The 19680-nt window shown below is 37.9% G+C and overlaps 1 long non-coding RNA gene across 1 annotated transcript; it reads right to left on the bottom strand.

Moving 5' to 3' along the window:
• Positions 1 to 17374: 17374 nt before the first annotated feature.
• Positions 17375 to 19424, bottom strand: LOC150015035 (uncharacterized). Its single transcript, XR_016509957.1, has 3 exons — positions 19217 to 19424; positions 18770 to 18822; positions 17375 to 17442 (listed from the first exon to the last, which is right to left on the bottom strand). It is a non-coding gene; the product is annotated as an uncharacterized LOC150015035 (long non-coding RNA).
• Between the last annotated feature and the right edge of the window lie 256 nt (positions 19425 to 19680).

The raw sequence follows: 19680 nt of genomic DNA, 5'->3' as shown, positions 1-19680 counted from the left end.
TTTTGGATGAATATGTTTTTTCTGAGATACATAGCAACACATGAGACATTCTAAATGTAGTCTGATAAGCAGTCGCTTGACTATATTTATTCTATAGCAGGATAATATTGTCCCATAGTCTTTCTTTCTCTTTTTGTATCAGCTAAGTAATTTTATGCCCATTCCCTTATGAAGAAATAATTCAGCAGAAGAGAATTTTAGGCTGGAACCCCCCCCCACCCCCAGAAGAAGAAGAAAAAGTGCTTAGATAGTATAATTAATTTGGGAGTCTGCAAACTGTTGAAGTCTCTTTACTCCTCATCCATGGACTAGGAAAAATCCCCTGGGCTAGGGTCAGGAGAGAGGCAAAAGAGAACTTAAGTGGAAATGATTCCCTGGAAAAAGCAGAACCTGAACATCTCTTTACTTCCCAGAATTGAGCCCTATAGGGAGGATAAAAGACACAGAAGTTAGCTTGGAAAGATTCAAGTGCTGGGAAGACTTGTGTCCTCTTTCCCAGGGAGCACCTGGAGAAGTGGCAAGACCCCAGAATGAAGTGTATCACAGAATGGAGTGACTCACATGCAGGTCTTATTCAGCAAGCACAGGATTTTTGAACAATTTGATTTCAAATGACTTTGAGTGGAGTGTGCCTTCTCCAGGTTCTTCAGTCTTCACTCCCTATTATCTTACACCTGGCCTATGATACTGACTTGCCTCTAAAGGCATTTGAGTTTAAAATCCCTGACTTAACAGGTAGACATGATAAAACTTCATCACATGGCTCCCCATATGCCTCAGGAAAATCATGCCATTTATGAGAGGGAGAGAGAGAGAAACACTAGGGAACACAATTTTCATTGAGTTAGATCTGACACTTGTTTTTGACTAACTTTTGGCATCTGAATCCAAAAATGACACTAGTTTTGCTCTATCACATCAACTTTTTAAGGTACAGGATACCCTCCTTTTGTCCCCAAAATTATACAAAATGTACATACAAAGGAAAATAAGAAAAAAAATCACCTGAGTATACTGTTTATTCAGAGTTATTTTATTCATATAAAGGCTACATATTGTTACTGTAAGTCAAATTGTGTACAAGTAGTAAAGTTCTGCTACCAAACAGACATTTTAAGGTAGTTTATCTTTTCAAACTACAGGCTAGGAAATGCCAAAATGACATACTTGAAACAGTCTCCTTCAGTTGGCAAAGCTTTAACAAATTGCTTCATGAGACCCAGTTTTATGTGCAGAGGTGGGAATATAATGTTCTCTCTGTCAATAAGAGGCTCATGTAGAATGTTTGGATCACCAGGTTTGAGGTAGATCTTGGAGGCCAATTCGACTCCACCCAATGCTTCTCACGAGCTCTGCTGTCCCACATACACAGAAAACAGGGATACTTGGTGTATCTGCGTTACTGACCAAAAAGGAAGCAGATCATTTTCAGGTCAACACAGATGATTCGATTATGCTTGTGATATTTCAACAGATCAGTTACTCTCTTTATGTCTTCATATTCTTCATGAAAACAAACTGAATGGGCAATTGGGACGGCACCAAATAAATCACCATTGTGGAAGAGGACACACTTCAAGCTCCGCTTTGAGCTATAGATGAACAGTCGCCATTCAGTTGCGTTCTAGACTGGAATTCCCAATTTTTCACTAAAACCATGTACGTTATGGCAATTCACAAAGCCACTGTCACTTCAAAAGTACTGCAGAAATGCACTTCCTTTTGACCAAAAGTAGGATGCCTTCACTCCTTTTTCAAGCAAGTTTTTCTCGTGCAGTCTTGATGCTAGGAGTTCTGAAGCCTTTTTGGATAGTCCTAAATCTCATGCCAAATCATTCAACTCATGCTGATCAAATCCCTTACGAACTGAGTCGTCTTCAATTTCAAAATCTTCATTGTTGCTGTCACTTAGTTCTTCACCATACTCCTGCTTTTTGAAAGAGGGTAGTTCAATGAAAACTGGCACTGGGATTTCAGCTCAATGAGGCACTGGGCATATAGCTGATGGTAGACTAGGATACTCTATTTTACATTTATTTTTCTTATTCTATTCTGACGTTTTCACTATACAAAGGTAACAGTCAGTTGAATGATCTCTGGGTTCTTGCCAAACCATAGGTATAACAAATGGCAATTTATCACGTGTTTCCTTCGTCCACATACGTAACCTCTCAACATACTGATTGCACATCTTGTGAGGGGCTCAAGACTTATCTTGATCACCAAGTTTTACTTTAAAATATGCAAAGTAGGCTTGCCTGACAAATGCGCTGATGTTTGTCCTTTGGGAATGGTGAAACTGCCACAGATATAACAAAATGAATCAGGGTTGTTTAGGCACTTCCAATGAGAAATAGCAGAGGCAGACATGATTTGAAGGAAAGGAAATAAGTATGTATATAAATAAAAAAATAAATTCTGCTAACTCCTTGTATACAGACAAGAACTTGGACTACACTTCAAAATATGATTCACTATACAGAGCAGCACACAACCTCTCACCACACTGTCTCATGTGTAACTGAATAGCCTAGACAAGTAAGAACCTGTCTCTGGTCTCCATGGTCATCCCCCGCCCTGCCCCACTTGAGGGATGTTTGCTCTCAGCCAATAGGAGAGCACTAGTGTTTCCCTTGATCCAGGTTCAATCCAGCCAGAGTGGTTGCATAAGATAAGCTTTAGAGAAAAAATTTGATGTGATAGAAGAAAACTATCTGCAGTTTTGAAACCAGCATGTCTATTTAAGTCTAAAACAGCTGAAAAATTAATCTCATCAGGAATTATGTTAAAAATTGTTCCCCCATGTAATAAAACCAAGAGGATCCCATAGTCTCATGTTCAGGTACAGGTAGAAGTCCCCAGATTGCTATGACACTTCCAAAGTCCTACTCTCCACCAAAGGTGAGGTAAAGCACAGAGACACTGAATTGACTAACATTAAGTTTCTACCACTTAGCAAAATAAATGTTTTGGGTTGGATATTTTGGAATTCAGGAATGGATAAGTGACCCAATTCTTAGGAATTATGAGTAATAACAATTTTATAGAAGTTTCTAGGAAGGTTCATAGTAACCAACAGGAGCCGACAATCTTTTTTTCAAACAAAATGTTTTTGCAGCCCAATTGTTGTCGATGGCCACCCTACAGTCATGATGGGACCAGAATTAGTTTGAAGCCAACAGTGTGAATGACAGCAGAAAGGTGAAAAGAACTTGGTCCTTAATAACATGTCAGCTTCTAAACCAACCCTGGATTTTTCCCTATTTTGGACTTCCTCTTACATTAACCAATAAATTTTTTATTGTTTAAATCAGTTTGAGTTGGATTTTCTATTGCCCACAGTTAAAACATCATAAGCTTATAAGAAATATTTATCTTATAGAAAAATAGTTACTATTTTTTACATCACAGTTGAAGGACTAACTTTTTTTTTTTTTTGATAAAATTTCATATAACCTAAAAATGAAGTTCCTTTTTTGTCAGACTCAGTAAGTATGCACTCAGACTGACATAAAACTCCAAAGACACTTTTAATACTCATTTATGGATAAGCACTAAACTAGATAATTCCCACTGTCTAGTTCTTCCGTATTCATTTATTGAACAGTAATTAGTGAGTGGCTACTGAATGCCAGGCACTATAGCAATTCTGAGAACACAATGGTGGTCAAAAGAGGCCCTGTTTTCATTGATTATCAGGTACAAGGAATTCAAGTTAGAAGTGGTTTAAATGCCTCTGCCATGAACCCTTTAAATGAAAGGAAAAAATGTGGGTTAAATTCTTAGATGAAGGAGAATTCAACAAGGAAGGCACTCCAAACACTAGGCAAATGGAGTCCAGATCGAGTTAGTTGTGGAGTCAAAAATCTCAGGAGAGTTTTAAATGGGAACAAGCCTCTTAAGGATGCTTTGTCCTAAGGGAGAGTGCCTCTGGCCTTATTCAAGGCTTTTCTCCAATTGGATCCAGAAAACACTATTTTTCTTTCTTCCCCACATAAATATATATAAACAAGCCACTTTTCAATTTATTCACTCAACCAAAATTACTGAGTTCCTATTATATTCCAGCTTCTAAGCTAGGTATAAGGGATACAGAATTGAATAGGTTCCCTACCTTAATGAAGTTTAAGTTTAAGGGGAGAGTCAGACATACAACAAAAATGAAACAAAACAAAAAGTTTGAAAGAATGGCCTGATGTGTCAAAGAGACCTTAATCAGAAACTGGGTCCGGCATTTATAAGCTAGGTGATTTCAATCCATTGGTTAACCTTAATTCCCTTACATCTACAAAGGGAATAATAATAATAATAATACCTATTCCATAAGGTTTTTTTTTAATAATTAAATGCTTTTTGAAAAAAAGTCATATATCAAACACATAGTAAGTACTCAATAAATATTAGTTACTATTACTATTGATTCAACATTATCTTTTAAAAAAAGATTTATTTGTTTATTTTCAGAGAGAAGGGAAGGGAGGGAGAAAGAGAGGGAGAGAAATAGCGTTGCCTCTCACATGCGCCCTACTGGGGACCTGGCCCTAAACTGATGCATGTGCCCTCACAGGGAATCAAACCAGTAACCTTTCAGTTCCGCAGTCGGTGCTCAATCCACTGAGCCATACTAGCCAGGGCAACACTACCTTTCAAGCACTGTTCCAGATGCTTGTGATACATCAGTGAATAAAAAAGACAAAAATCTCTGTCCTTATGCAGTTTACATTACTATTTTCAGACAATATAATAGATACAATGAAGGTGTGTATAAAACTTGCTATTATATCTCCAGAATCTGGTTTTCTTAGCTTGGGACTTGCCCAGATCCTGAGAAAAGGAATAGGGTACAAGTCCTTTTTTTGAGAGGTAACCCTAGAAAGCATGGTGAGGGAGAGGAAAGCAAACAAGGAAAGGGAGGGAAGCCATTACTGTGCATGTGAATTTGAAGGTCACCTCTGTGGGCAGCTGGTACTTGTTCTCACAGGGACCCTCTGAGTCATTGTGTAGAACACACCTCAGCACTGTCCTGGGATATTAGCTCCTCAACTTGTTCCTCATTGGTAGAAGGTTGCTCCTGAGGCATCTCTCAAGCAGGGTGACACAAGAAGCCACCTGCACGCACAGGAATTGTCTGCATTTGATCTCACCGTAGGGTTAAAGGGACATGGGTGAGGACCCCACAGCTCTGCTACATTAGCACTGTGCCGGGCATGCGGGTGGCACTACATAAGTACATAAAAGAAAACGAAAAGGTGAAATCATTTAAGTGTATCTGAGGGAGACAAAGGAGCCTTTCTAGAGAAATTCATAATTTCTGAGGTTGGATTTTAAGGATGTGTCTGCTAAGGGGACAGAAGTACAGAGTGTATCCCAGGGGAAGGGAATAACATCAAGGTTATGGATTACAGAAAGAGAAAAAGATTCAGAATTACTAGAGGTTGAAAGAGTAAAGGATTAAGTAAAGGCAGGAGAGAGGGCAGGAGCCAGGTCCCAGAAAGATTTCTATACAGTCCTAACCAGTTAGATTTTATATTAAGGGAATGGAGACTCATTGAGTTATACAAGTACAGAAGCAATGTGAATTTTGGAAAGATAAATTTGTCCTCCTTGCAGACACCCCAGTAGAATGGATTGAGTCTAGTGTTGGGTAAACTAATTAGAGTGATGTTAATAAAATTCTAGGAGAGACAGTGGAGGTGAGATAGAACAAGAGTCAAATATAAGAATCACCTAAATGCCCTGGTAGGGTAGCTCAGTTGGTTGAAGCAACTTCCTGATGCATCAGGATTGCAGGTTCAATCCCTGGCCAGGGTACATACAAGCATCAACTGGTGAATGCATAAATGAGTGGAACAAGAGATTAATGTTTCTCTCTCTCTCTCTCTCTTTCTCTCTCTCTAAAGAGAGAAAAATAATTTTTTTTAATTTTTAATTAAATTTAAAATTTTTTTAATTACCTAAGAAATAATATATATTGGTTATATGTAGGGGAAGAGAAAGAAGAAAGAAAGATGGTCAGGTTTCTGGCTTTTATGATTGAAAAAAGTGGCACCCCTCACTGAGCCAGAAAACACAGAAGGAGAACAGGTGAAGGGGTGAGGAATTCTTTTCACATATATTATATCAGGGGTCTTTGAACTTTTATGAAGCATTACCTCCTAAAATAATTTAGACACATATAACCCTAACACATTTTTATATTGCCTGTTAAATTTTTTTTTTCTCTCAGCGTGGTTGCCTCTCACTTGCGCCCCCAACTGGGGACCTGAAATGCGACCTAGTAATGTGCCCTGACTGGGAATCGAACCAGCGACACTTGGCTCGCAAGCTGACGCTCAATCCACTGAGCCACAGCAGCCAGGGCCTTGACTGTTAAAATTGTTTATCATAAATGTCAAAAGTGTCAAGGAGTATAATTTCCAGCCATACTGTAATACTGACATTAAAAAAAACTAATATCATTATTTTATTTTATTTATTTATTTTATTTTTAGAGAGGGGAAGGGAAAGAGAAAGAGAGGGAGAAAAACATTTATGTGAAATAAACATCGATCGGTTGCCTCTTCTAGCTCCCCTTTGCCCTGGGTTGGGACCAAACCGCAACTCATGCCTGTGCCCTGACTGGGGAGCTAACCTGCCATCTTTCAGTTTGCGGGCTGACATCAACACCCAACCAACTGAGCCACACTGGTCAGGGATATATCACTCTTTTAAAAGTATTGGAATCTAAATACCATAGCAAATTGATAGTCACTATGATCCTCTTGAAAAGTATGTGAACAAGTTCTTTTTTGACAGTCAGATTTTTACATCAATCCTTTTGTATCTCGAACGAACATATCCATCCCACTTCCCCACATATCCCCCTTTTATTGTGATGCAATATATTTTTATTTTTGAAAGTCTTTTCTTGATTACCCTAAAATATTTGGGAACATTTATATATATCAATTTTAATAATTTCCCATGACCTTAAACTTTTTAATATCTTAATTCTACAATAGCAAAAAAAAAAAAAATTAAGAAATATGCAGAGGATGTGGCCAGACATTTTTCCAAACAAAATATACAGATGACCAACAGGTGTATAAAAAGGAGCCCAACATCACTAATCATCGGGGAAATACAAATCAAAAACACAATGAAATATATTACCTCACACCTGTTAAAATACTTAAGAAAGAACTCAAGTCTAGGAATTAAGTTATCATTATAATTATTAGTTATATACTACTAAAAAAAAACAATGCATAACTATTTTGATCAAAATTATTAAATAAATATAACATTTTATTACAACCGCCTCTCTTACTAAGATAAATTATAATTTTAAAAATTGGCTCACGTGAATATTATTGCTAGACTGTGATAGTGTTCAGCATTAATTCCACCTTATTTTCCATGTTTAGAGATATAAGTGTTGAGAAAACTTGTTCACATAAATCAAAGGCTGGAAATAGAAGTGTTGTTGCAGCAGTATCATTCAATTCTTTGAACTCCTTCCAAGTTATATTCCAAAAACCACAGAGTGATTTATTATTAAAATGCATTTTTTAGTCATCTGTTAGCTGAAACTTGATTCTTCCCTTAATTCTGTTGCAAAAAAGTTACAAGTACCTTATTTACAAAAGGGTTTGTTATCTAGTCATGAGTGTCATTCACTTTCTGGATTTCTGCGAAGTTTATCAAAAAGGCTTTCTCAAGAATTTTCAAATGATTATTAAATCATACCTGTTCCTTTTCCACCTAGAGTCATTTTGATTAGCCTGATATGCTCAGTGAGGATTAGCAAATGAAAACATTAATTTCAAAATACCTTTGTTAATAAAAATTTTGGCAAACAATTTTTCTCAATTAGATCATGTAATTTAAATATAATTTATTCAAAACTTAGTACTATATTTTTAGCTCATTTGATTTATGGAAAATATCCACCTACCATCTAACTGCCAAAGTCAGCCCTCACTGTCAAACCAACCGGCCAAATATCACATTTTTTTTCTGTGTCAGAAAAGATCTGACTACATTTTTCTATTCAAATAAACATGTTAAGACACATCCCCATGACAACCATTTCATTTCTGAATTCAATGAGAAAGAGAGAAGAGAACCCTACTGAGAGTTTGTTCCTCAATGAAATGGAATATATAAAATGTCATTCTATTTAATATTTAAAAAATCCCTCTTACTTTGGGTTTCTTGTTTGCGTGTGTGTTTCTGCCATACACAAGAGTCTATGTCAGAAGTGATAGATTCTTTGACAACAGTCAGGGGGTGGAAAAGCTGAGGTAGTTAAGTAAAAATTGTGTAACTTGATTCAAAACTTCCCAACAGGGGCCAAAATAGGCCATTCCAGATGTCACCTCTCATTCTTCAGAGTCCGTGTGAAAGTCGGGAACAAAACATAAACCCTGCTTTGGTGCACACTGCCTGGATCAGAAAAGGGGTAGCCTAACCCAATATTTTGAATGGCCTCTGGCGCTCTGGAGGTGCTACACCGTGTGCAAGGTATATGATACAATGAGGACAAGTACAGCTTTTTATTTTATCAAATGGGATGTGGCTGATTATAAAAGTGAGAAAGAGAAAGAAAACTGGCGTAATACCTCAACACACAGCTTCTTCTCAGAGAAATCTTTTCTTGCAAAATTACATATGGAAAATAAGATCCAGGAACTGATTCCCCTAAAAATTCTCTCTGCTGTTATACCTTTTGAACAGTCTTTGCATTTGTCTTTGAAAATCATTTGACTCATTTAAACCATTTGATGTTCACAACGGCTCTATAAGTTCTGTACTTAAAACAGCTATTAACATGACTCTCATTTAACAGAAAAATAAACCAAGGTTTTTATGCCAATTACCCACAGTCACTTGAACACAGTTGAATCGACATCCTGGCTTCTTTCAGCAGAGCTCCCTGCCAAGCAGAATAATGCACAACCCCAGCACTACTGCCTTTCCACCTGGAAGGCTTCTGCTATTCCTCTCTGCCTCTTCACAGAATGTTGGACTAAAATGATTTCTGTCAATTTCTCATTGAGGTTCAATTAGTGTTTTAACTCTGGCTCAAGTTGATTTTTTTCCTCCAACAATTCATTAAGAAAAAAATATTTAAAATACATCTAAATGTTAAAAAATGTTTTATACCCACCTGTATAGCCATCACCTAGATTCTATCACTAATATTTTACCATACCTGCTAGGCTTTTTTTTTTTTTTTTTTTTTTTTTTTCATTCTGGAATGTAAAGCTCTTCTTAATTAAAGTATAGTTGGTATACAATGTTATATTAGTTTCAGGTATATAACACTGAGATTTCACATTTATATACCTTACAAAGTGATCACCACAAAAAGTCCCCTATCCATCTGTCACCATACAAAGTTATTGTGATACTATTGACTGTGTCCCCTATGCTGTACTTTACATCCCTGTGACTTATTTATGTTATAGCTTTAAGTCTGTACCTCTTAATCCCCTTCACCTTTCTGCCCATACCCCCACTGCCCAACTCTCTCCTGCCAGGCTTATTTTTAAACAAGCCTTGGGCAGCTTACATTCCCCCCCTGTTATAAAACAGGAAAATCCCACTGTACCTTCATCCAAGGTGTTTTCAAAGATTTAACGTTCTAAACCACAGAAAATTATAAATATAAATTTTCTCATCTCCACTGGTTAAGGTCAGTCATTTAGTCCAGTGGTACCAGGGCTAGAAGTACATTAGAATCACCTGGGGAGTTTTTAAAATATACTAGTACCCTGGCTCTATCCCAGATCAAATGAGTCAGAATCTCTGGGAGAAGATACAGTATTTTAGGTTTCAATTAACCAACAAGTAATTAATGAGTACCAAGTATGTCAGGCACCATTGTAGGCATTGGGAAGAATATGGAAGGTCCCTTCCCTCATGGAGCACCACCCTCTCGCCTCGCCCCAGAATTTTTTTCTAAACATCATGTTCCAGCCCCTCCCGTCTAATTCTCCTTCCCTCTCAGACTTCTGGATTTTTGTTAAGGACCCAGAATATTCTTCTCCTTCTCTGACTAGAGAGTACCTGCTCATGCCTCAAGGTTCAGTTTACTGTCACCTCCTCTGGAGCCCCACCCTGATAGCTCAGTTAATTACATCCATCTCAGGAGTCCTAATGCTGGTTTTTCATGCCCAAGTTAACACAGGATATAGCACACTGTGTCAAGGTTTCTGATTTCGTGTGTGGGACTCCGCTACTGTGAATAGGCAGAGACTGTTGCGTTTGACCTGATAATCTCATTATGTAGAAAAGTGCCTAGATCATGACACAGTTTCAGTTTTTTCTTTTACGAAAGAGGATTTTTTTTTTTTTTTAAATCCTCAACCAATGATATTTTTTCACTGCTGCAACCTTTCAGTGTACGGAACAACACTCCAACCGACTGAGCCACAACCAGCCGAGGCCAAGTTTCAAAATGTCAAACAAACAAAGAAAAGGCCAGTTGATAGGATACTGAACCTAAGGCAGTCCCCACCACCATGCATGGCATGTTTCCTGAGGCTCATTCTGAATTCCTGTCAGATAACTTGTTTGATGGTTTGAGGGAATAGAAGCTAGACTTTGCGGTGGACAGACCCAAGATAATTAAGGGCTCTGGAGGCTTACAAGTTTTTTTTTTTTTAATTTTTTGAAATCCTGCATTGCAAACTCTTCGCTGAAAATAGAATCAATAGAATGTGTAATGGGGAACGTCCTAGAGAAGACATGGTATGAAAGAAACTGCTGGGCTTGACACAGATAGTGTAGGCTTTGAAGTCTCACCTCCACCCCTACTATCTATTTGACTCAGGCAGTTTACTAAACCTCTCTGAACCTAAGTTTCTTTACCTATAAAATCAAACAAATATTTTCACCCTCTTCTCTCTGCATTAGACTGCAAGCTTCTTCCTGAAGAATTACATTAATAGCTGACACTTACTGAGTGCTTACTGTATGTCAGACACGTTGCTAACTCCTTTACAATTTAACACACAAACCCTTCAAGGTACTATTATCATTCCTTTTTTACAGGTCATGGAACCAAAACACATTAAGTGAGTTGTCAATGATTATACAGCTAGAGAAGAGTAGACTCAAATCCAGATAATTTTACTTCTAAACCTTCTTCCTCCAAAGCCTGAACTCTTTCTTTTTTCCTGTTCTATTTTATCTTTTTATTGTTGTTCTAGTACAGGTGTCCCATTTTCCCCCATTGCTCTCCCCTGTCCCGCCCACTGCCCCCAAACTCTTTCCTTATATCTACATTCCTTAAACGTTTTTGCTCATTTTGTACCTTTTTGTATTGACATCTAGAATTTTTTTTTATCATTCGTTTAAATAATTGCAACAACTACAATTTCCTGGGTATTATAAATATTGACATTTTAAAACTATTACATCACCTTTTTGGGGTAGTGAGGGAGTGGTTAACATGTCCTAACTTTTTTTTTTCCTGTTACCATTATCACAATCTACAAATCAGGGCAATATGCCTTATCTAAAAAAAAGAAAGAAAGAGAGAGAGAAAAAGGGAAAAAAAGCTACAACTTTTAAAGGGGCACAAAAATGTACATCTAATTGACACTATATTGTATTAATTATTAACTGCACTTTTTTCCAGCTGTGACTATGACAATCCTGAACAAGAGAGTTTCTTGTTTAAGTTGCAGTAACTTTCCTGGCTATGGATGATTGTCATTCCTTTTGTAGCAGATTTTGATAGTTCCTCTAATGCATTTGGGATGACTACCTGAAAGTAACCTGCAACTTTCCTTACAACTCTGCTCTCTCTCCTGTTAAGAACCATAGCCCTTTTCTGCTGAGTTTTTAGGAGCTTCTACTACCATATCCACTATGTCTACCATCAGACTCATACTTACCACCATAAGGACTGCCCCCCTTTATTGGTCCATAATTTGATTGCTGTTGTCCACTATAATTTCCAAAATCTTTATAGTTCCCACCCCCACTATAGTTACCACTACCAAAACTTTCTCCTTTGTTGTAAGCCTTATATCCTCCAGCACTGCCACCATACCTCCACCCTGGTTTCCACATCCTGGTCTATCACCCCTCTACTATTACACTATAACCAGAAATACATCTGCCATAGTTGCCACCATCTCTTGCAAATCTACTATATCTACTATTACGTCCTTTAGAACTACCTGCATTACCGCCATTACCATAGCTGCTCCACTGAACTTTCCACCGTGACCCATAAAATTGCTGATCCCTCCATGACCGCTCTGTGACCCAGAAGATTGCATTTCTTTTTTAGAAAGAGCCTTTTTTACTTGGCAGTTATGCCCATTAATAGTGTAGTATTTCTGAACAACAATTGTATGAACTGCATCATAATCAGCAAAATGACAAAAGCAAATCCTCTTGTTTCAATTCTGTTTGTCTTCCATAACTTTTATGGTTTCAATCTTACCAAACTTTTTGAAGTAATCTCTCAAATTACATTCTTCTGTATCATCCTTAATACCACCAACAAAAATTTTGCTCCATGGTTAGAGGGGAGGGACATCAGGCTTTAGGGAATCCTCTTTAGAAACAGAATCTGGTTCCATTACATGTCCACCAGCCTGGTCTAGACACATTGCTGCAGCCACCCCTTCAACATAAGAGTAAGTTACGAAATCAAAGCCTCTGGAACATTTTGCCTGGGGGTCTCATCTAAATCCCATCCTCTCAGTTATGTCCCCTTGTGTATTTTCCACCTCTCCCTCTAGTGTTTTCCTATTCTGATTATACATGCCAGCTCAAGTCTATCATATCTTGAGCCCTCCCTTTTTCCTTCTCTTCTAGAAAGAATTGTTTCCACTCCCTATCTCCTCTTCCTTATCATGCCTTAGCCTATTTCAGTCTGAATTCTGTCCCAACCACCTCACTGAAATTCCTTTTATCAAGATGACTATGTTTATCTCTCTCGACTATGTTTATTGAAGGCTGACTCTATGCCAGGCACTGGGAATATAGCCACAAACAAACAAACTAACTAAAATCCCTATACATACATATTTCCCGTTGTAGTAGGGGTAGCAGATGATTAACTAATAAATATTCTAAAGTCAAGTAGAGAAAACTACCATGATGAGAAACTCATCTGCATGAGGGGCTGGAATGAGACAGGGATGCTAGGTGAGATAAAGTGATCAAAGAAGTCCTCTGAAAAGGAAATGTTTGAGGCACAGCTCTGATCAAAATAAGGGTGTAAGGCACCCTTATTCTGGGGGATAAGAAGAATTTTAAAAGGAGGACAGCAAGTTCAAAGGCCTAAATGAGAAGGAAGAAAGGACTTCTATTTCTTAAAACCAATCAAAGAACATTTCTCAATATTAACCTTATTTGACTCTGCAACATTCACCAGCTATTGACTTCTTCCATCTGGAAAATTCTTTCTATAGGCTTTACTATGCCATGTTTCTGTGGTTTTCCTGCTTCTTCTCTGTCCATCTCACTTCACTTCTGTTCTTGAGCACCTCATCTGCTACCTAATTTTTTACTTTATTGAGAAATAATTGACAAGTATGATTGTATGTATTTAAAATGTACAATGTGATGACTTGATGTATGTTGTGGAATTATTACCAACATCAAGATAATTAACACATCCATCACCTCACATAGTTAACCCTTATTTGTGTGTGGTAAGAATGCTTAAGACCTACTCTCAGCAACTTTTTAGTGCACAATACTGTATTATTAACTGTAGTCACCATGCTGCATATAAGATCCTCAGAACTTATTCTTTATACCTTTTGACCTGCATTATTCTCTTTCCCCCACCCCCTAGCCTCTGGCAACCACCATTGTATTCTTTGTTTCTATGAAATTGGTTGTTTTTTTTCAATTTCTCATATAAATGATGCCAAACATTTTTTTTTTTTTGTCTGTCTGGATGGCTTATTTCACTTAGCATAATGCCCTTCAGTTTCATCCATGTGGTTACAAATGGCACCTAATTCTTAAACACATATACATACTGTTTTCCTATGGCTTAGTCTCTGACCTCCCATTCTATTACTCTGTATTCTCTCACTGAATGATCTCAGCCATGCTTTCGGCTTCAACTACCACTCACATATTGAGAAAACCAAGGTTTATATTTATTTCTAATGCATACTTACTTTCTGAACTCCAGATTTATAGATGTTATGCTGACCTCTACTTGGATATATCTGAGGAACTTCAGACTCATTCTGTCTGAAGATGAGCTCATCATCTTCTTTCTTAAAGCAACTCCTTGTGTAGTATTCCCTCTCTAAATTAGTGGGAAGTACCATCTACCTAAATGTCTCTGGGATTCCTCCCACTTCCTTTCCCTCTAAGTTTAGAGTCACAGGGCCAGTCTACTCTCTCTGCTCTCTAGTTCTCCATGCCCGATGCCACTGCCTAATGCAGGTCCTCCCCCACCATTTCTTGCCATTTTATACTGACTTGCCAACTTCCAAGCTGGCCTCCGTGTGTCCAGTTTGTTACTCCTGACCTTTTTTTTTTTTTTCATTCTTTCCTACGGTGTTAATTCCTATGCCAAAAAGTCACAAATTCTACATGGACTACTATCTATGAACTTCAGGTTTATACATTTGATGTTTATCCATGACTAAAATTCAGTGTAACTGTATGAACCAGAACTGTGAGGCTCATTACTGACATTTAATTCTTCATTAAAGCCTCTCAAAATCAATCATATATCCACCTTGCCTCCAAATATGCTCATTCCTCTCTTACTCGACTTCCCTTAAACTAGCAAACCCTTCTTTCATGTTCCCTGACCTTATTTTCTGCATTGACTCTGAAAAGATTTTTATGAAATGTATATCCAATATTGTTACTCTGCATTTAAAATTTTCCCCATTTCCATTCAGATAAAAACAAACTCCTTAGTGAGGAACATACGGTTTTTCAAGCTCTAGCTCCTACCTATCTCTCCAATTTCATATTCCATTACTCCACACAGGGACCTATAGTTCTACCACTGTAAGTCAATTACACTCACAACTTTAAAACATCATGTTCTCACTGATCTCCAGGCCTTTGTATATGCTGTGCCTTCTCTACAGTCAGTGCTGGCAAAAGTCTATTCAATCTTAAAGTTAGCTTAATCTCACTAGCCTCTTTTCACTTCTCACACTCCCAGGTATTGCTATGGTAGGTGCTTCTCTCTGTTCTGTGTTGCCTGAGTACTTGTGCATATCTCTGTTCTTTCCTTATAATTTTAAGTCTACTGATTTTTTTTTCTTCCCCTTATTTATAAGCTCTTTTAGCCTAGGTCTGTGTCTTTCCTCTTTGTGTGTGTGTGTGTGTGTGTGTGTGTGTGTGTGTGTGTGTGTGTGTCTTTCCTCCTTATGCCCAGAGCCTAGCTTGGGGTCTAACACACAGGAAGCTTTCAGTAAATATTCTTTTGAAGGCATAGAGGGAAAAAAGAAATAACCAAACCCAACTGTGTTAAGGAGGAATGTGGTAACTAGGAACAAGATGAGGCCAGACCCAGCAAACAGACCAGATGTCTTAAAATCCCTTCCAACCTGGAGCTGTGATGAGTCTCTGGGATGAGAAAACATGAAAATCATAATGAGAGAGGACATTTGGTGTGACTCATCTCATTCGTCTCACTCCTTTTTCCCTCTGGTCTACAAAAAGAAAGATACATTCAGATCCTTAACAAGGAACAGTTTTAGAGGTGCCATTATTTAACTATTTACCTATTAAAGCCCAGCAATGCTCCTCTTTTTTATTATCTGCCTTTTCATGAAGAAAAAAAAAAAAAGGAACAAAAGACTTACTGGAGGAATATGTAATTGTTTAATCTCAGCCTCTCTAGTACCCTCTAACAACCCAGCAAACTGGTGATTCTTAGTCCTTGCTGAATTTCACAGGATATGTTATCCTTGCCCATTCTACTGCAGGAGAATAATGGTGTGGGGAAGGAAGAGAAAGGGACATTATTTTTCCAGGCCTTCTTCCCAACAAAGAGGAAAGAGTTATTGCCAAAGGGCTATGTGTTTTGCTAGGCAATGAATCTTTTTCTCTGGTAAAAGCTAAAATCCTCTGGTGAACCCAGAAATTTGACTTTTGGAAATCTCTCTACTAAATTAAAATTATGAATACATAAGAACATAGATACATGACTCTTCCTTGCAATATGATTTAAAGTTGAAGTTGCAAGAGACAAAAACCCTAGAAACTACTTAGATATTTATTATAGAGAAATATATAAATAAAATATATATATAAACTATGGATATTATGCAAAAACAAGTTTTTTTTACCAATATTTAAACTTTATTTTTATTGTTGACACTATTTCAGATGTCCCCATTTTCTTCTCCTTTAACTGCCTCCACTAAGCCCCAGCTTCCCCCTTCCCTCTGGGCATCACTAAAAATAAGTTAAATCTATATGTATTTACCTGGAGTGGTTTAAATAAAACATGGGTGAAAAAAAAACAAATTATTTTTTTTTAGTTTGTAAGCCCCTTCTTAAAAGAACATGGCAAAAATCTCTAAATAAGTGAATATGTATACATATTATACACACACATATATGGTATATGTGGTATGTGTGTATATAGATACATACACACACATAAGTAAGGGTGTGAAAAGATATATACCAAAGTATTCATGTTTGTTGCAGAGGGCAGAATAAGCAGAAGGGAATATTGATGATTGTTTTACACAGTGGTATTATTTGGTTTGTTGCCTCAAACAGGCATTAGTTTTATATTTCAGAATGAAAATCCAAATTTTAAAAGTCCCACACACACACAAACACACACACACACATACACGGAGAAAAAGGGAAAACAGAAGCTAAAACCCTGTGGCTGAGTTCCATAAGCCTTTTCTTAAGTCAGCCAGCCTACTGGGTGAAAGCACCAAGGTCTGTGGAAGTCCAGGCCCTGGAATGGACCATCCAAACTCTGTGTTCTGGGGAAGGAGAAGTAGAAAAAGGCAGTTTGATTGCCTGTTGGCTCTGAACCAAAGGAATTGCTAGGGTGGGAGTGGAATTTTTTCATGGCAAAGGAAGAGGAAAAATCAGATCACATTTCCTACAGGCAGAGCCCTATTTATTCAGGAAGATCTTGGGGGCTCTTGGCTGTTCATAACAGAAGTATGTTCATTGAGTCATGCCTTAATTTTCACTGTTACAAATCTTTTCTTTCTTCCTTTCTCTTCCTTCCTGTCTCTTCATTTCCTCTTTTCTGTTTTCTTTTCTTTTTCTTTCTTTTCTTTCCTTTTCCTTCCATTTCTTTTCTTTTTCTTTCTTTCTTTTTCTTTCTTTCTTCCTTCCTTCCTTTCTTTTCTTCTTTCTTTTTTCTTTCTTTTCTTTCTTCCTTCCTTCCTTCCTTCCTTCCTTTCTTCCTTTCTTTCTTTCCTCTCTTTCTCTTTCTTTTGCCTTCAATTTTGAAGGTGTTTCTTCCTAGAATGCAAATTAGAAAACTGCCCTGGAGAAGTGCCATGTGTGACCATTATTAGACTAAGCACACAAGGAACTTAGGGCAAACAAACATGAAGAGCTATTAGTTCAGCAAGGAAAGTTACATCCTCCAATAGAATCGGGCCATCTACTCTCATCTCTACGGATATACTAATAACACTTGACACCATTTCTGGAGGGCTTACTCTCAGTTATGTGTTCTCTCATTTCATATAACCTCCAGAGTGTCCCTAGGAGGAAGGGGCTTCATTTTCTCAGCTTAAATGAACAAACAGGCTAAGTAACTTTTGTATGTCATACAGGCAGTAAGTTATTATGACCAGGCACCAACCTCCAGATTCCATCCTCTTTGCCCACATACACGGCCTCTCTTTATGTCACCCAAAAGTGATCACAATCTCTACTTGGATGGACAGGTAATGTCAGGCTCACTATTTTTAGAGGCAAATTATGAGGACTATTTTTTACGATGGCTGTCTTCAGTTCAAGTGTCACTCAGAATATACCTAATCTCTAGGTCTCTTTTACCTGTTCTTAGCACTTTCAACTGTCTCCTTGTTTCTCACCATCCTGTCCCTACTCCTCTTCACACTCTCTGCCCTTGTCAGCTTCCCAACTTAATTTTGTGGCCAGAACTGAAAACAATACCCCACTGTAAACTCTGTGATGGAAAAGAATGTATCTGTCCTGTTCCCCAGATAAAGCAAGACTTTTGTCTCATTCTGGATAGTTTCAAAGTTAGCTAATGCCGTCTAGGTCACTGCTACATTTACTGGCAATCCATCCACCTCCACACCAACAACCTACCCAGATTTCACTGCCACTCGAGTCACTAACACTCTCTAAAAAAGACTGGTATGTAGCCAGGTAGGTCTTCCCCCAGGTGTTTTTGTAAAATCGGCTTGTTTTAATTTTTTGCCTCTAGAGAGAGTGTGCTATAGTGGAAAGAGTGTAATCTTTGACCATATACACACATATCTGGGCTTTACTATTTACTGACTGCATAACCTTGGATCAATCACTTAGCCCCTCTGAGCTTCTGTATTCAGCCTCTGTAAAATAGGGATAATAATGCCTCTTACACAGAAATTTCTTGAGGATTAAATAACATATGCAAGGTACCTAACACATGTGAAAAGCTTCACAAATTGTTAATTTACCCAAAATAAATTTCCATGTTAAGTTCTTACACTGTACAGGGTGGGGCAAAAGTAGGTTTATATTGGTGAGTACATGAAACAGAGTGGATTCTTGTATTGTTATTTACTACCTATTGTACCATTTTCCATACGAACAACTGTAAACTTACCTTTGCCCCATCCTCTATGTACCACTTAATCACTTAAGGACATGGTATTCAATCTGAAAAGCAGAGAGAAAGAAGAATATATAAAAATTCTGGTGTTTAAATAAAACAAAAACCTAGGAATTAAAACAACTAAAAAAAAAAAAAAAAAAAACAAGCAGAAGATCAAGGCTGTTCTGTAGAAAACCACTTAGTCAGGTATTGCCCTTGCATAGTTCCAGGCCCAGCACAAATGACATACAGCCTGCAGTTATGAAACATTGAGGGCACAAAGAGCCATCAGGTAAGACAGGTGACATTGTGATGCCTCCGGACCAAGCTTCCATGGCATCAGAAAGATAAACCCAAGCCAGTCAGGAAAGAATCAGGATGAGTTTTCTGGGAGTTAATCCATTCACTTATTCAATGAACATAATAGAACACCCAATATATGCCAGCTGCTTTGCTTACCTGCTGCCAACACAGGAAGGAGAAAGTCTAAGTTTCTGCCTCCCAGCAGCTCCAAGTCTAGCCAGGAAGACAGTAGCACAGATGCTCTCCGGACGGTGGGGTAAGTGCACAAATATTTGTGCAAAGTCCAGTGGAGGCACAAAGGACTAGAGAAGGTGTCAGTAAAATAATCCCTCTTATTCCTAAAATCTTACAGTTGAGCAAGGGGAGAGATGTTATCTGAAAAAGTAGTGAGCTGAGACTCAGGAGATGGGAGCTCTGATCCCTTCCTGCTTCTCTTGGACTCTGCACATGTATTTTCAGCTCTTAGGGACTACAAATGTCCCAACTGAACTACATGTTTCTTAAGGCTCAGGCAGTGACTTAAGCTCTCTGTCTAAGTTTCCTGGCTGAAAAATGGGGACAGCAATATTACCTACCTCATAGTATTCAATGGCTTAATATTTGCAAAAGTACTCAGAACA

The sequence above is a fragment of the Furipterus horrens genome, unplaced genomic scaffold (genome assembly GCF_987537825.1).
Source record: "Furipterus horrens unplaced genomic scaffold, mFurHor1.1.pri manual_scaffold_3, whole genome shotgun sequence".
NCBI classification, from domain to species: Eukaryota; Metazoa; Chordata; class Mammalia; order Chiroptera; family Furipteridae; genus Furipterus; species Furipterus horrens.
Note: the sequence above shows the minus strand (reverse complement) of the source record. Positions and strands in the feature narration are given on the sequence as shown.